The following is a 16348-nucleotide window of genomic DNA, read 5'->3' as shown; positions in this document are numbered from 1 at the left end:
TTTTTTCCTCTGACTTTTGCTTTTCATTAAAAGCAAATTCTGCCTGTCCCAGGATACCTAGACTAACATTTATCTATCCTAAGGGTCTTTTTCTGACTGGTGGGCTACTGTTGAATACACCATGTGTGTTGTTGCCATTGTGTCCTAATGGCTCAGGTATGGTTAGTGGTGTGGGAAAATAATGGCAAAAGAAAAACTAAATGTCCTTACTACTTACAGCCTTAAAACAGGCAGAGTGACATTCCTCTAGGAACTCAGCTGCTTCTGTATTAATACTTTGCTAAGGGCAAAAGGCAGTCTTAGCCTGACATCCAGGAACCTGTAAGTCTGCTTTAACATATAAAAATTCCTTTGGAAACTTCCCTTATTTCTACTGCCCGAGATACATGTCAGCAATCACCCCCCACCATATGACCCACCAATATACATCTAAAGGGTCTCACGACTTAGGTTTATTAGGCAATAATAAATGACTTTTCCCCAACAATAGCTAGGCCCCTTAAGTTCTTGGAAACCTTGCCTCCAAATTCCTTAGAGACTTATGCTATTCCTAACCCCCTCCCAACTTGAAACTATATAAGTGGGCCACTCTTCATGACCTTGGGTTCAGCTCTCTTTGCCCAGAGTTTCTGTCCCAGTGCTTTAATAAAACCACCTTTTTGCACCAAAGAGTCTCAAGAATTCTTTTTTGGCTATCAGCTTCAAACCCTAACATCCCTCCCACATCACTTAGCATAAATATTTTTTTACTCCAAATGTTGGGCACCCCATATTAGGGTTAAGTGAGCAGTAGTCAAAATGTATGTGATTTAGTTTGAGTATGCCATGAGGCTTCCCATAGGCCTTGAGAGTAGAGTGGGACCATTCCTTGGAGGATCTCAGACGCTCACTGGATGCTCACTGCTTTCTTTCTTTCTTTCTTTCTTTCTTTCTTTCTTTCTTTCTTTCTTTCTTTCTTTCTTTCTTTCAGAGAGAGTGAGTAAGCACACAGAAGGAGGGGAGAGCCCAATGCAGGGCTCCATCTCAGGACCCGAGTCATGACCTGAGCTGAAGGCAGACGCTTAACCCTTGAGCCACCCAGGTGTTCCAGGTCTGTAGACTTTCATCCCCCCTGGTCAGATTCCAAAAGCAGGGGTTGCCTTAAACATAGCTTCAGGGCAGCCCGGGTGCTTTAGCAGGGGGAGTGGGGGGTGCCGGGCAGCCCGGGTAGCTTAGCGGTTTAAGCGAGCCCTTCGCCCCCAGGCGTGATCCTGGAGACCCAGGGTCAAGTCCCAAGTTGGGCTCCATGCATGGGGCCTGCTTCTGTCTGCCTGTGTCTCTGCCTCTCTCTATCTCTCATGAATAAATAAATAATCTTAAAAAAAAAAAAAACATAGCTTCAACTTTCTGGATATTCGGTATAATTGTGATAGGAGATAATATTCTCTTGCCCCAAACCTCTCTCTTAAGGTATTATTATTTTTAAAGACTATTCATTTGAGAGAGAGAGAGAAAGAGAGCGCACAAGCAGAGAGGAGACGCTAGGCCCCAAGAACCAAAAGCAGATACTTAACCAGATGACCCACCCAGGCACCCCTCTCTCAAAATACTAATACAATGCTCGATTTCTCTCATTTTGTGACCCACTTATACTTTCATGTGTGCTCAGCTATTCTCCTTCTGTCCACTTGTCATTTATTTGTACCCCAATTTTTCTACCTTTAGAAGGGGCATGAAGTTCAGCCATGATGCTAGTCCAGATTGCTGGCAGCTACCCTCGTCTAGCAAGCGACTCTCCTTCAATTTGTTCAATGATTCAATGATTGGCAAATGATTGGTCTAGTCCCCACCCTACACTGAAATGCACACACACAATGTTGAATCTCTTGTGTTGCTTCTTTTTTTTTTTAATATTTTATTTATTTATTCATGAGAGAGAGACAGACAGACAGACAGAGGGAGAAGCAGGCTCCATGCAGGGAGCCTGACGTGGGACTCGATCCCAGGTCTCCAATATCAGGCCCTGGGCTGAAGGCGGTGCTAAACCACTGAACCACCCAGGCTGCCCTCTTGTTTTGCTTCTTAAGGAGACACAGCCCACAGTCATCCTGCACTCTTCCCTTCTTTCCCTGCCCGCATTCAACTGTTAAACACTAATTGCTGGTCAATTGCTCTGCTTTTCATCTGTCTGTGGTCATAAATTGTTCTACAAACTAATCCAATAAAATTGTGTCTCCTTTATTTATTTATTTTTTTAAGAGAGAGAGAGAGAGAGAGCGCACATATGTGAGTGTGGAGGGGAGGGGCACAGAGAGAGGGAGAGAGAGAATCCCATGCAGGCTCCATGCTCAGTGCAGAGCCTGATGCAGGGATCTATCTCATGACCCTGAACCAAAATCAAGAGTCCAGTATTTAACTGACTGAACTATCTAGGTGCCCCAAATTGTGTTTCCTTTAAAGGAATAGTTTCTGAAGTTTTTCTAACTCCCAGAGAATTCCTCCCAGCTGTCCTATTCCTCTATTCTCTCTCACACACTAGCCAGCCTACAGTCTAGTCTGTATATTCATCACATGCAGGAATTTCTTTCCAATTCCAGTTGCATTTCACCACAACCTCCAGTATTCAAACCTTAGGCTTGAACTTCTGCAAGCTCTGTCAAGAATACAGTCAGTTCCTTTGGAAACCGACACCTTCTGAGGAGATTAGGAAGAAGAAGCTGTGTAATGGACTGCTTCTTTTCCTAGGCAACATTTCTCAGCAAGAGCTCTGGAGCTGGGGTTAGGAACAGTGCATGTTCCTCTCAAAGTAGGTGCTGAGTGCTTAGTGAAGTAAGGAGGGGCAGCAGCCTTAGATCCCCTTGGCTTGCCTCTCCTGGCATGGAACAGTTGCTCCTCAGCTGTGGCCAGGACTATTGGACCCCAGTCTTCTCAGCATGCTATGACCAGGCCCTGGACTGCACCTGACTCACACAATAGACCCTACTCCCCAAGTTAGCAGTCATTTAACTCGCAGCAGTGCCATAGACACCCACACACGTTCCCTTGATATTAATAGAACATCTCAGTTCATTCTCTTTCTGCCTACTGCCATCAGGATGTCCACATTTAAAAATTATTCCCTCTTAACAACCAAAAATTCTTCAGTTAACTTAATGTAAGTTGGAAGAAGTTGGCCTTCCTGTCTTTTTCCTTTGGAAAGTATGATATAATCATATCCTCACTGACATGCAAGGCTTTTTCTTACCAAAATGAGGGATCACTTTTCTTCCAGGCTTTATTATATTTATCCATTCCTAAAAGATAGGACGTTCTGAGGTTTATTATAATAAAAACAACAATTTGAAGGGTAGCAGAATATACCATCCCCAAATGTGCCTCTTTGGCAGAAGGATTATTTTAAACTGATTATTTTTAAGAAATTGTAGACCCTAGAGAGCTCTGAAAACAGAAATTACCCTTTTGTAAGAGAAATTTACATTTGTAAAAGAAATTTACATTAAAAAGGGGGCCTGTACCAGGAAGAGAGCTATTACTACAGAGCTAATACCTGCATGGCAGGGCAACCTTTGCTTACCAAGCATTTTTTCTCAACTTCCTGTGACTCGCCTTTCCTTCTTTGAAGTCCCAAACCCCTAAACCTTTCCTTAGCTCATGATGGTGTATAAGCCTCAATCCTCTAGTCCCTTTTTGAGTGTCATATCTTTTAGGGGCTCCCATTAAGTAATTAAAACATAACTTAAAAATTTATTTTCCTGTTAATCTGTCTCCTTACCCCAGACTCCTAAATGTTGGCCCATTCTCAGCCTGACCAGTATATATTGCCCTGAGAATAAACTGGCCTCCAGGGTAATGAAACAAATTCTCTGATCTACTACTTGAACATGCCACTGTTAACCTTAAAAATAAAAACTGCCAATTACTTTACCACCCAAGGATGGATTTATTTGGGAATAAAAGAGAGTACAATCTGGAATAAACCAACTGTGGCAAAATCTTCCCCAAGTCCAGGGAATAAAAGAAGGGCACCTTATTTCAAGGAGAAAAGGGGTAAATTGGAAAGGCTGTTATAAACTACAAGTCTGTTGGAATAAACAGGGAACTCAAAGCGTGGCAGCTTCTCATTGGCAGAGCTGTTGCAGGGGAGGGAGAGTTTGGGAGGAAAGTGGCTCTTCTGGCTGGGTAGTGTCCACATGCAAGGTGAAGTCTAGGTAAGGTCAAGCCCTATAGTCAAGTCCTCTCTGCCTGTTGGGTCTCCAGTTGACTCTGAGTGGTGGGGCAGAAACCTCCTGATGCCATGTTTTTGTTTCTGTTTTTTAAGATTGATTGATTGGGATCCCTGGGTGGCGCAGCGGTTTAGCGTCTGCCTTTGGCCCAGGGCATGGTCCTGGAGACCCGGGATTGAGTCCCATGTGGGGCTCCCGGTGCATGGAGCCTGCTTCGCCCTCTGCCTATGTCTCTGCCTCTCTCTCTCTGTGTGACTATCATAAATAAATAAAAATTAAAAAAAAAAAAGATTGATTGATTGGTGATAGACACAAAGAGAGAGAGAGAGAGAGAGAGAGAGAGAGGCAGAGACACAAGCAGAGGGAGAAGCAGGCTCCATGCCGGGAGCCCAATGCGGGACTCGATCCCGGGACTCCAGGATCGCGCCCTGGGCAAAGGCAGGCGCCAAACCACTGAGCCACCCAGGGATCCCCCTCCTGATGCCATTTTAGTGAGGTTTTCCACGATTATGCTTCACACCACCCATTCGCTTCACTTCCTCACACCTAGTTCTTTCTAGCTTTGTTTCTAGCTTTGTTTATTCTTCTCTTTTTCTAACTCTTGAGTGCTGCTAGCACACCTTGTGGTCAAAACATTCTCCCTGTTAGGATAATCACCCTCCCCCACTTGCAATAGTGATTTTTCCCTCTCTTGCTATAGGGTGTCCTGCTTAGCAATGGGCCTACATGTCCCTCTCCCTCCCAGTCTGCTCCTCCTCTCACGCAATCTCTATCTAAAATAAATAAGTAAAATCTTTAAAATAAATAAAAAATAGAGTAGGCTAGATGCCCAACATGAGGCTTGAACTCAAGACCCTGAGATGGAGAACCACGTGTTCTACTAACTGAACCAGCCAGGTGCCCCACAATAACACTTTTGAATACAATCTCTCCTTCACTAAACCCAGATTTGGTTTTTATTCCAGTCTTATCTCTAATTTCTCTTGGTATTGCCTATCCTGTGACATCCTGAACATAAGGGTTTTATGTTTTATGGTTAACCTTGAGTTAATGCTCAGGATGAGACATGGAGCAGATTGTTGCTGTCCTAGCTAAGGTCATCATAGAGCAGCTAGCTTCCAGCCAATCCAGCAGACACATGAGAGGGTCCAGGTGAGACCTGAAGAACTCCCAGTAGAGCTCAGAGGAAAGAGGAAACTGCCAACCTGTAGAATAAGGAACTCAGTAAGTGGTGTTTTGTTTTGTTCTTTGTTCTTTGAAAGATTATTTATTTATTTATTTATTTATTTATTTATTTATTTATAGAACACAAGTAGGAGGGGCAGAAGTAGAGGGAGAGAGAATCTGAAGCTGAAGCAGACTCCTTGCTGAGTGTGGAGCCCAACACAGCTCTCAATTCCAGTACCTTGAAACCAAGAGTCAGACGTGTAACCAACTCTACTACCCAGGTGCCCCAAGTGGTATTGTTTTAGGCCTCTAAGTTTGAGTATTTGTCATGCAGCAGTAGGTTAATGATACAGTGAACACATGAAGGAAAAAATGAACAAATGAATAAATGAACAAGTGAATAATGTTCATTTAATAATGAAACTCTGGAGATTGTGTTCCTTCCTAAGTAGGAGGAAGGCAAACCAGGACTTCCGAAGTAGACTGCTACTGGGGCTTCCGATCTGAGATGATATAGAGTATATGAGCTGATGAGGATAAAAATATGACTTTTGAGTATATTTTTGAAACTTTAGTTGCTATGGGGGTGTTTGGAAGTGTATCAAATGTATCACCCACCAAAAATATGGAGTCGTGATACTAAGAGGATATTAATGACTTCTCTGTGAGTCATGCATTCACCTTAGACTAGAAAGTATCTTCGTGATGTTGTGAAAAGTCAAAATCACGTAGGAAGTTGGATTCGTTTTTAAGGCAACTTTAAAATATGACAGCATCTTGGGATGCCTGGGTGGCTCAGTGGTTGAGTGTCTGCCTTTGGCCCAGGGCATGATTCTGGAGACCCAGGATCGAGTTCCACGTTGGGCTCCCTGCATTGGAGCCTGCTTCTCCCTCGCCTGTGTCTCTGCCTCTCACTCTGTGTCTCTCATGAATAAACAAACAAAATCTTAAATATATATATATATACATATATATACATATATATGTATATATATGTATATATATATATGACAGCATCTTAATTTGATATCCACTTAGTAAAAATGTATGTACCTTGCTCTCAATATACCAGGCACGTTGCCAGATGCTAAGAATAGATCAGAAATGACAGTCATTGCAGTCAAGGACCTGACAACCTAGTTGAAAGATACCAACAATTACAATGCTAACTGCAATGACCAGTAAGGGATTTATTGCCTGTGTAAATAAATACTTGGGGTCAGTTATGGCTAGATTCAGGTCTAAAATGCTATGGTCAGAAGTTCATTTCTCTCTGTTTATTAATGCTTTTCTCTATTTTGGTCTCATTCTTGGCTTCCACATGGTAGCAAGGTGGTACCAACATGGTGTCAACAGTTTCATTCCCTATGACCTCTTTGGCTTTAGAGCCAGCAAGAAAAAAACAAACTCTCCTTCCTATATGTCCCAGCAAAAGCTCCTCTTTCTTCAGTAATTTGTCCATTCCTGAACTAATCATTTCTGGTTGGAGGGGTGGGAGAGGCACTAAGAATGTGACTCACTGTTTGGTTTAAGTCTGGATTATATCTTACACTTGGAGTTTTGGGGTTTGGATTCTCTCCAGAGCCACATGGACTGGAAATGAGAAAGAACACAGATCTCCATGGGTCACCAGAGGTAAAGCAAATAGATGGTGGTATTCAAAACACAATCACTATAGATTAGAGAAGATCTATGTTAAAAAAAAAAAAAAGATCTATGTTTTGTCATCCTTAGTTACTGCAAAAATTTATCTGCAGGCTGCAGGTTATGGTTTCTCTTTTTATGTTGGCCTTTTTTTTTTTTTTTTTTTTAACATGTAGGAGTTAAATTTGTATTGTTCTTGTTGTTAAATATGTCCATCCTTTTTTCAGTGATTTTTTTTTTCAGGACCTTTAAGCAAATTCTCAATAATTCTTACCACACTACTGATTATGTCTTCTTTACTCATGGGGAAAAAAATGAAAACAAATCGGCAGTTGAAGGGAAGGAAAAATACTTTTCTACTTTCAAGGTCTTCCAGCTGGATGAAAAATTATTAAATTTACCAGCAGATTAACAGAGGAAAAAAAACACAAAGTTTTAATATGTGCACACAGAGATCCAATAATAAAATTGAGATGTAAAGAAATGACCAAGGCAGGGACGCCTGGGTGGCTCAGTGGTTGTGTCTGCATCCAGCTCCGGGCATGATCCTGGAGTTCTGGGATTGAGTCCCTGCATGGAGCCTGCTTCTCCCTCTGCCTGTGTTTCTGCCTCTCTCTGTCTCTCATGAATAAATCAAATCTTAGAAAAGAAAAGAAAAGAAAAGAAAAGAAAAAAGACAAGACCAAGGCAGGCAGTTTTCATAATTTTTAACCAAAGAAACAATTAATCCGTGAGTAACTGACAGCTTTTTAAAAAACCCTTAAATTTGGGAGTTTTGATAGTAAGGAATTCTTTTTTTTTTTCATGAAAAAATAAAAATCTTTAAAAAAAGAAAAGAAAAAGCAAATTGCAACAGCTTACTGTTAAAAATGGCTCCTGGCTATCTCTATTAGTTCCGTAGTGCTGCTGTAACAAAATACTTCAGGCATGGTGGCTTCAACAACAGATATTTCGACATGGGACTGGATCCCGGGTCTCCAGGATCACACCTCAGGCTGCAGGCGGCGCTAAGCCGCAGCGCCACCGGGGCCACCCCTACCCTAAATACCTTAATTTTAACTTAATCAACTCTTTAAGGACCCTATCTCCAAAGGTAGTCACATTCAGAGGGACTAGGAATTAGGGCTTCAGCATATGAATGGGGGCAGGGGTACAGTTTAGCCCATATCACCTCTTAACTTTATATTCCCCCACCCCCACCCCTCTGCCACAAGCTGCTTTAGCACACTGGCTTTTGAGCTTCAACTACTAAGCCTTCCCCCTACAAAGGGCCTTTGTACCTTCTGTGATAATCTCCAACTACAATGATCCTCTCCTGCCATTCCCTTGGCCCACTTTCTTTTTTCTTTTTTTTAAAGATTTTATTTATTTATTCATGAGAGACACACAGAGAGAGAGGCAGAGACACAGGCAGAGGGAGAGGGAGAAGCAGGCTCCATGCAGGGAGTCTGATGTGGGACTCGATCCCGGGACTCCAGGATCACTCCCTGAGCCAAAGGCAGGCACTCAACCGCTAAACCACTCAGGTATCCCCCACTTTCTTTTTTCATTCAGGTCTTTGGTCAAACATTAGTCTCAGTGATGGTTTTCACCAATTGAATCAAAATACCATTTCCATCAGTCAACTTCTTTCCATAGAATCTATCTACTGACTTAATATATTTATGAGCATACAAAGCTTATAAGGAAGGAAGTTTGTGTAACTACCATATCTCCAGAACTTGAAACAGTGGTTGATACAGGACAAGTACCCAATAAATGTTTGTTGAATGAATAAATGTTATTCATTTATTTATTATTATATATTTATTATTATATATATTTATTTATATATATATTTATATATTATATATAAATATATTTATATTATATATTTATTATTATATATTATTATTATTATTTATTATTATATAAATGTTATTCATTTATTCAAGACTGACACACTGAATCTCTACAAATGAGTAATTAATTTATGGTTGAAAATCATCTGCTAATCATGTCTCTCAGGAAAACAAAAATCATTATTATTTTACTTTAATTTATTAAGTAACCTCTACCCCCCCAATATGTGGCTGAAACTCACAGCCCTGAGATCAAGGGATCAAGAATCACATCCTCTACTGACTGAGCCAGCCAGGGACCCATGGAATCAAAAATTATTAAAAGAAACAAGTGGAGGGGCACCAGGGCAGCACAGTTGGTTAAGCGTCTGAATTTTTGTATTGGCTCAGATTGTGAGGTCTCGTGCTTTGGATTCTCTCTGTCCTTCCCTTTGCCTCCCCTCCTTATGCTGTCTCTCTAAAATAAGTAAATAAATCTTTAAAAAACAAAAACAAAAATAAAACAAGTGGAACTATTTGGTAGGAAACATAATAATTGATAGAATAATAGCAGATGAGGGATGCTTGGGTGGCTCAGTAGTTGAGAGCCTGCCTTCGGCCCAGGGCGTGATCCTGGAGTCCTGGGATCAAATCCCACATCGGGCTCCCTGCATGGAGCTTGCTTCTCTCTCTGTCTGTCTCTGCCTCTCTCTGTGTATCTCTTATGAATAAATAAATAAAATCTTTTAAAAAAAGAATAATAGCAGATGAATGCAAATTAGTGATATAAGATTACTAGAAAGTAAAAAAGAAGAATATAAATATACAAATAATAAAATATAATATATAAATTATAGGTATATATAAAAACGTAGGAACTTTATATATATATTGCTAAAGGGTAGAGCAAAGAGAAATAAAACTTCCAAATCCAATTAATTAAAACCTCAGAAAGAAAAAAAAAGGGAGGAACTATACAATGAAATTATACGATGTGATGATTCATTTCCCAGAAATGAATAAAAAGAAAAAATAACTCAGATTGAAAAGGCCCTTAGAAAAAAAAAAAAGAAAAGAAAAGGCCCTTAGAGGGGCAAACACAAAAGATATGAATAAAGGACATGATCTCAGGTTGCAGTACCAACACAGAGTGAGGTCTGGAGGTGGGGAATGACACAGACATAAGCAGTTTTACTCCAAAGCCTACAACCTTCTCCACTATGCCCTAAATGGTAGAGCATACTGATTTCCCAAAGATGTGGAAAAGATTACATTAGGCTCAATATGAAAGTTCAGAAATATTACCTATGACTTGATCATTATTTTACTTTATTATTATTTTTTAATATTTTATTTATTTATTCATGAGAGACACAGAGAGAGAGAGAGAGAGAGAGGCAGAGACACAGGCAGAGGGAGAAGCAGGCTCCATGCAGGGAGCCAGATGTAGGACTCCATCCCAGGTCTCCAGGATCATACCCTGGGCAGAAGGCGGCGCTAAACGGCTGAGCCACCCAGGCTGCCCCCATTATAGTATTACTCAGGATAGTTGCAGTGCCCTAAAAATCCTCTATACTCCATCTATCCCTCCTTCCCTCTTCCCTGAATTCCCAGATATCACTGATATGTTTACTGTCTCCATATTTTGCTTTTTCCCGAATGTCATATGTTAAAATTATAGTTTGTAGTCTTTCACACTGGCTCCTCTCACTTAGCGATAATCTGTCCCTTCAGGGTGCATGGATGTGGAAACAGGCATATAAGTGACTACTTGGTAAATGCTAAAGGAAGGAGGATTTCATTTGTATAGTGACAGGGTTGAGAGTATCTCAGAACTGGGTGAATGTTGAATTTCCATCTTCCTCCCTCCACTACTCCCCTGTTCCATTAGGTGATTCAGTGTTATCTAAGAGTTTATTCAGCCTTTCTATGTATCCTTTACCCATATTAGGAGCCCTGCTTATCTAGATGATTCATTTTCTTGAGAGCTTTTCAGGGTTTTTAGCCTATAGGCAAAACTTACCACTGCCAGCCTTTTTAGGTATAGTTGAATGGAGAGGGCTTAATCACAGGTCCTGGTTTTGATCTGACAAATGTATACATCCTCTGTTCTGGAAGTGGAGGTGGTCAGTGCCTACCTGTCACTGGCATGTATTAGTTCTAGACTTATCACAGTTATCCAAGTAGGAAAAGAGGAACCACCAAAGGAACAATAACTGATTTAATGAGCCATTTATAGTTTCACTGTACCATCTGTATGTACTTAGATCAACTGTTCCACAGGTAGTCTTTAAATTAATTATCATAACTAATGCTAGAAGGCTTTATCATGCTTGGGGCTCCATTGGAAAAAGGCTTTGTTGCTCCCCAGTACCTTTCTCCTTAATATGTTTCGGACATGACTTTGTCTACTCCAGATTCTTCATTAGTCTATACACATAAATATCATAAAATCTATGTAATATGTATAGATATATATCCTAGCATACTAATATATAATGCATACATTATATATACTATATATGATATATACTACATATATAAGTTAAATGCTATCTGCTATATGCAGTGAACGCACATATACATATAGATTCAAATGTACATATATCTTTGAGAAACTCCCCAAATTTTCTTGTTCACTGCTGGTCTTCCATTATGTTTTATGGTGCTGTTAAGGATTTATTCCTTTAAAGATTTCATTCATTTTCTTTTCAAGGCTTTTTCAGAAAGAGAAGAGGCAAATGTGTGATCTCAGTCTGCCATCTTGAACCAGAAGTCACGAGGAGTTTTTCATTTTTGTCATAAATTCTAGTTCTGTATTCATTCGTAGAGTTGAATAAGAGGGATAAATGACATGCTGTCTCAACAAACCAAGTTTCAAAGCTCCCCAGATTTTTTTGTCCTTTCACTGAGATGAAAGAATCCCTTGCAATATAAAAATGCGTTAAGTATAAAAAAATAATGGAAAGAAAACTCCTATCAAGAAAGCAGGAGCATTGTTCTGCCATGATTTACGAAGAAATACTCAGTAATGATGTCTAGAGATGGGTATTTAAATTTACCAGTCAATATACATTTGTATTGATATGGTATTAAATTAATCAATATTTAATAAGTGTACTAAATGAAGGCAATTAGTCTACTGTAATGTCAGAGGGTGAGATGAAGAAAAGGAACACATTTTCTCAGTACACTGTTTCTCTAAAGAAACCATTCAAAGAGATCATCATCTTATTAAGCTGTTCTTTGGAAGAAGCAAATTCTCAACCTGTGTAGATAAACCAGGAAGTATTTCATGTCACCTAATCAACCAACAAATATTCATTGAGCAATACGTAATCTATACCACATATAATAGGCAGATTAAAAGCACTGTCAAAGATGTCCATGCCTTGATGCCTGGAACATGTCAATATATTATGTTACAAAACAAAGAGATTTTGCAGATAGAATTTGCTGACTTTTAGAGAGATTATTTTGGATTATTTGGGTGGGTCCAATGTAGTCACATAGGCCCTTAAAAAGTGAAGCAGGAAGGCAGAAGCATCAGAGGGATGCAGTGTCAGAAGGACTTGACCTATTGTTGCTGGTGAGGGAGGTAAGGGCCCAGGAGCCAAAGAATGCAGGTGAATAGAAGCTGAGATGATAGCCAGGAAGGAAATAAACCTATGACTTCAGTCCTATGACTACATAAAATTCAATTCTGCAAACAACCTGAAGTAGCCTAGGGACAGATATCCCCAGAGCCTCCAGAAAGGAAAGCAGCTCTTCTGACACCTTGATTTGTATCTTGTGAGACTTGACAGTGAAACCAGCAAGCCTAAATTATGTTGTTTTGAGCTGTTAAATCTGTGGTAACTTGTTACGTTAGCAATAGAAAAATAATACATTTCTATTGACACTGCAGTGGATACTAACACTGAATTCAATTTTTTTTAAAAAAAAGATTACATTTATTCATGAGACACAGAGAGAAAGAGAGAGAGAGAGAGAGGCAGAGGCAGAGGAGGAAGCAGGCTCCATGCAGGGAGCCCGATGTGGGACTCAATCCTGGGTCTCCAGGGATCCCGCCCTGGGCTGAAGGCGGTGCTAAACCGCTGAGCCACCTGGGCTGCCCTGAATTCAATTTTTAGTATGGAATTCGGCTTGTAATTTCTTTTCTTTTCTTTTTTTTTTTTTAAAGATTTTATTTATTTATTTATTCATGAGAGACACAGAGAGAGAGAGAGAGAGAGAGAGAGAGGCAGAGACACAGGCAGAGGGAGAAGCAGGCTCCATGCAGGCAGCCTGATGTGGGACTTGATCTCAGGTCTCCAGGACCAGGCCCTGGGCTGAAGGTGGCGCTAAACCGCTGAGCCACCCAGGCTGCCCTGTTTTAAACACATCTTGATTCTAGTACACACGTTCCCAGATTGTTTGGTTATGCCGTGTTGCATGGATGGGTGGTCAAATCCATGGAGCAAAAGATTTAATGTTACCTACTTCAATTTCAACATGAGGTGTTTTTTTTTTTTTTTTCTTATGTCCTTTATTATCTATCTACACCTCATGATGACACCAATTGTTCTCTTGAATTCATTAGAATTCATTAGGCCTCTTTCTGTTTTGGTTTATTACATTCAAGCAGATCTAAACCTACCCATATATTCATTAAATACATACATATGACCGACGAGCAAATGTTTTTCTAGTCCATGTTGTTTTTTCCCAGTCTTGAGCATTTTTTTTTTTAAACTAACTAACTCGTGCAACCCGAGTGGAGTAGGGTTTAGCGCTGCCTTCAGCCTGGGGCGTGATCTTGGAGACCTCGGATCGAGTCCCACGTTGGCTCCCAGCATGGAGCCTGCTTCTCCCACTCCCTGTGTCTCTGCCTCTCTCTCTGCGTGTCTCTCATGAGTAAATAAAAAAAATCTTTAAAAATAAAATAAAACTAACTATTCAGTAAGTTGCATTCATATTCACACAGTTCCACCTGTAATCTTTCATCGTTACAATATTTCTGTTTGGCCTAGGACCTATTTTACAACTGCCTTGACTAAAATAGCTAGTAGTAGCTTGCCAAAGAGGTGCTTTAATAAAGGAAATTAACCTCTTTTAATATGTTGACTGACTTACCAAGGTATTAACGCTATTAGTTTACCTTCTCTAAAGAAGTGCTTGTAATTTCACATAGGAAGACTGGGAGAATAGAATAGAATAGAATAGAATAGAATAGAATAGAATAGAATAGAATAGAATAAAAGCTAACAATGCGGGTCGCCTGGGTGGCTGTGAATGGCGTGATGCTGGAGACCTGGGATCGAGTCTAATAATAAATAAATAAAATAAAATCTTAAAAACAAATAAAGCTAACAATGCCATTCTAGCAATGAAAACCTTGTGGTAGACATTTTCGGAAGAGAGTTGTCTGCAAATAGTAACTCTTAATAAATTGTAATTCTCCATAGGTAACTGTCTACCTCTGTTTTTTTTTTTTTTTTCCTACCTTTGGTTTTAATGCATGAGTTGGAGCTTTTCATTTTAGCAGTAGATGATGGATTATTTTCTTCTAGATGTATTATTATGCTATTGCATTGTAGAAATTTTTCTATCTCTCCTGTCCATTCACACTGACAAATATATTTTTTTCTCCCTAACTCAGTTTAGCTTTTTACTACTGTGTTTATTTCACATCTCTTATTTTTTTTTAAAACAGGACAACCCCATTAAATTAAAAAAATAACAGGAAGCTATTATTCAATAAGAGACTTGGTTGGACAGCAAACAGGGAGAACAGGTAGCAAACTCTAAAGATGAATCAGACAGATAAAGCTTTTTAGAAAAGTTTTTTTTAAGATTTTATTTATTTATTCATGACACACACACACACACACACACAGAGGCAGAGACACAGGCAGAGGGAGAAGCAGGCTCCATGTAGGGAGCCCGATGCAGGACTCGATCCTGGGATTCCAGGATCATGCCCTGAGCCAAAAGCAGACGCTCAACTGCTAAGCTACTCAGGGATCCCTAGAAAGGATCTTTTTTTTTTTTATTTATTTATTTTATTTATGATAGGCACACAGTGAGAGAGAGAGAGAGAGGCAGAGACATAGGCAGAGGGAGAAGCAGGCTCCATGCACCGGGAGCCCGACATGGGATTCGATCCTGAGTCTCCAAGATCAGGCCCTGGGCCAAAGGTAGGCGCCAAACCGCTGCGCCACCCAGGGATCCCCCTAGAAAGGATCTTTTTTGAGAGATCGGTTACCAAAAGGCAGGACTAGTTGGAGGTAGAAACTAGCAGCCTTATTTCTCTTATATATTATATTTGGATAAGGCACTTTGTTTTTTATTTACTATTTATAGATTTTTTAAAAAAAATATTTATTTATTCATGAGAGACACAGGCAGAGAGAGAAGCAGACTTCATGCAGGGAGCCTGATGTGGGACTTGATCTCGGGATCCCCAGGATCGCACCCTAGGTGGAAGGCAGGCGCTAAACCACTGAGCCACCCAGGGATCCCTAGATTTTAAATCATCTCTATACCCAACATGGGGCTCGAACTCACAACTTCAATATCAAGAGTCACATGTTATTCTGACTGAGCCAGCCAGGTGCCCCTGGATTAGCCACTTTGGAACTCCGTCCAGAAAGTTGTCTTCTTGGCAATTCCATTGCATCTTACTTCATTAACAATATTTTCATAAAAGACTTTGGATTTTTGTCTTGTCATTTTTGTCATTTATGTGATTAATATATTTAACAATGTGATGGAATTTTTTCAATTAGTAAGGCTTAGTTTTTATTCTACATTGTTTCATTTTTCATAATGTTTTCTTATCTTCTCCTATTTGCTTCTTTTCCTGAGTTGTCTGACTTCCTCAGTATGTGTGTGTTGTGTGTGTTTTGCCATGCTTCCTCTTTTCTCTTCTGCTTTTCCAGAACATCCTGCCTAGAAACGAATAAGGACTGTGCACTTTGAAAATAGTCTTTATAGATTTAACTGATATAAAAGGGAAATTCCATTACATCACATCTCCTATCTCCTCAGCTTCCTTTTTTAAATTTAGATTTTACTGAAGCCAGGTTCCAAAGAGGTAATACAAAGCACTGATGATTTTTTCCTAGGAGACTTCTCAGCTAAGGTCATACTACTTTTGTCCCCCCAGTAAGCTACCTGGAAGGAAGAGACTTTTTTAAAATATATTTCTTGGACATTCCCTACTTAATGATCACAGTGTTTCTCAAAGAGTTAGGTTCACTTGGGTGCTGCTAAGAATGCATATTCCACAGGCGCTACCCTAGACCTAGAATCTCAGGAACCTGTAGTTTTACTTTTCATGTACTGGACTTTCACCTGTGCCTCAACCTGAATTTTTGGTCATTGCTAGATTTGCTTAGTTGAATATATTTTTCATCTACTTACTCAATACATCCCAAACTAAAGCATCCACTGGACATCTCCCATTCTGTCATCATGCTATCATCCCTGGACTCACCTTTTAGTCATTCTTCTCTGTATTCCATCATTTTT

General features: G+C 40.0%; 1 long non-coding RNA gene across 1 annotated transcript; it reads right to left on the bottom strand.

Annotated features, from left to right (window-relative positions):
• Positions 1-5135: 5135 nt before the first annotated feature.
• LOC140634740 (uncharacterized) lies at positions 5136-14836 on the bottom strand. The gene is made up of 2 exons (XR_012032124.1): positions 13974-14836; positions 5136-5407 (listed from the first exon to the last, which is right to left on the bottom strand). It is a non-coding gene; the product is annotated as an uncharacterized lncRNA (long non-coding RNA).
• Positions 14837-16348: the final 1512 nt, after the last annotated feature.

This window comes from Canis lupus, chromosome 6 (genome assembly GCF_048164855.1).
Source record: "Canis lupus baileyi chromosome 6, mCanLup2.hap1, whole genome shotgun sequence".
NCBI lineage: Eukaryota > Metazoa > Chordata > Mammalia > Carnivora > Canidae > Canis > Canis lupus.
The sequence above is the reverse complement of the archived record's forward strand: the minus strand, read 5'-3'. Positions and strand labels throughout refer to the sequence as shown.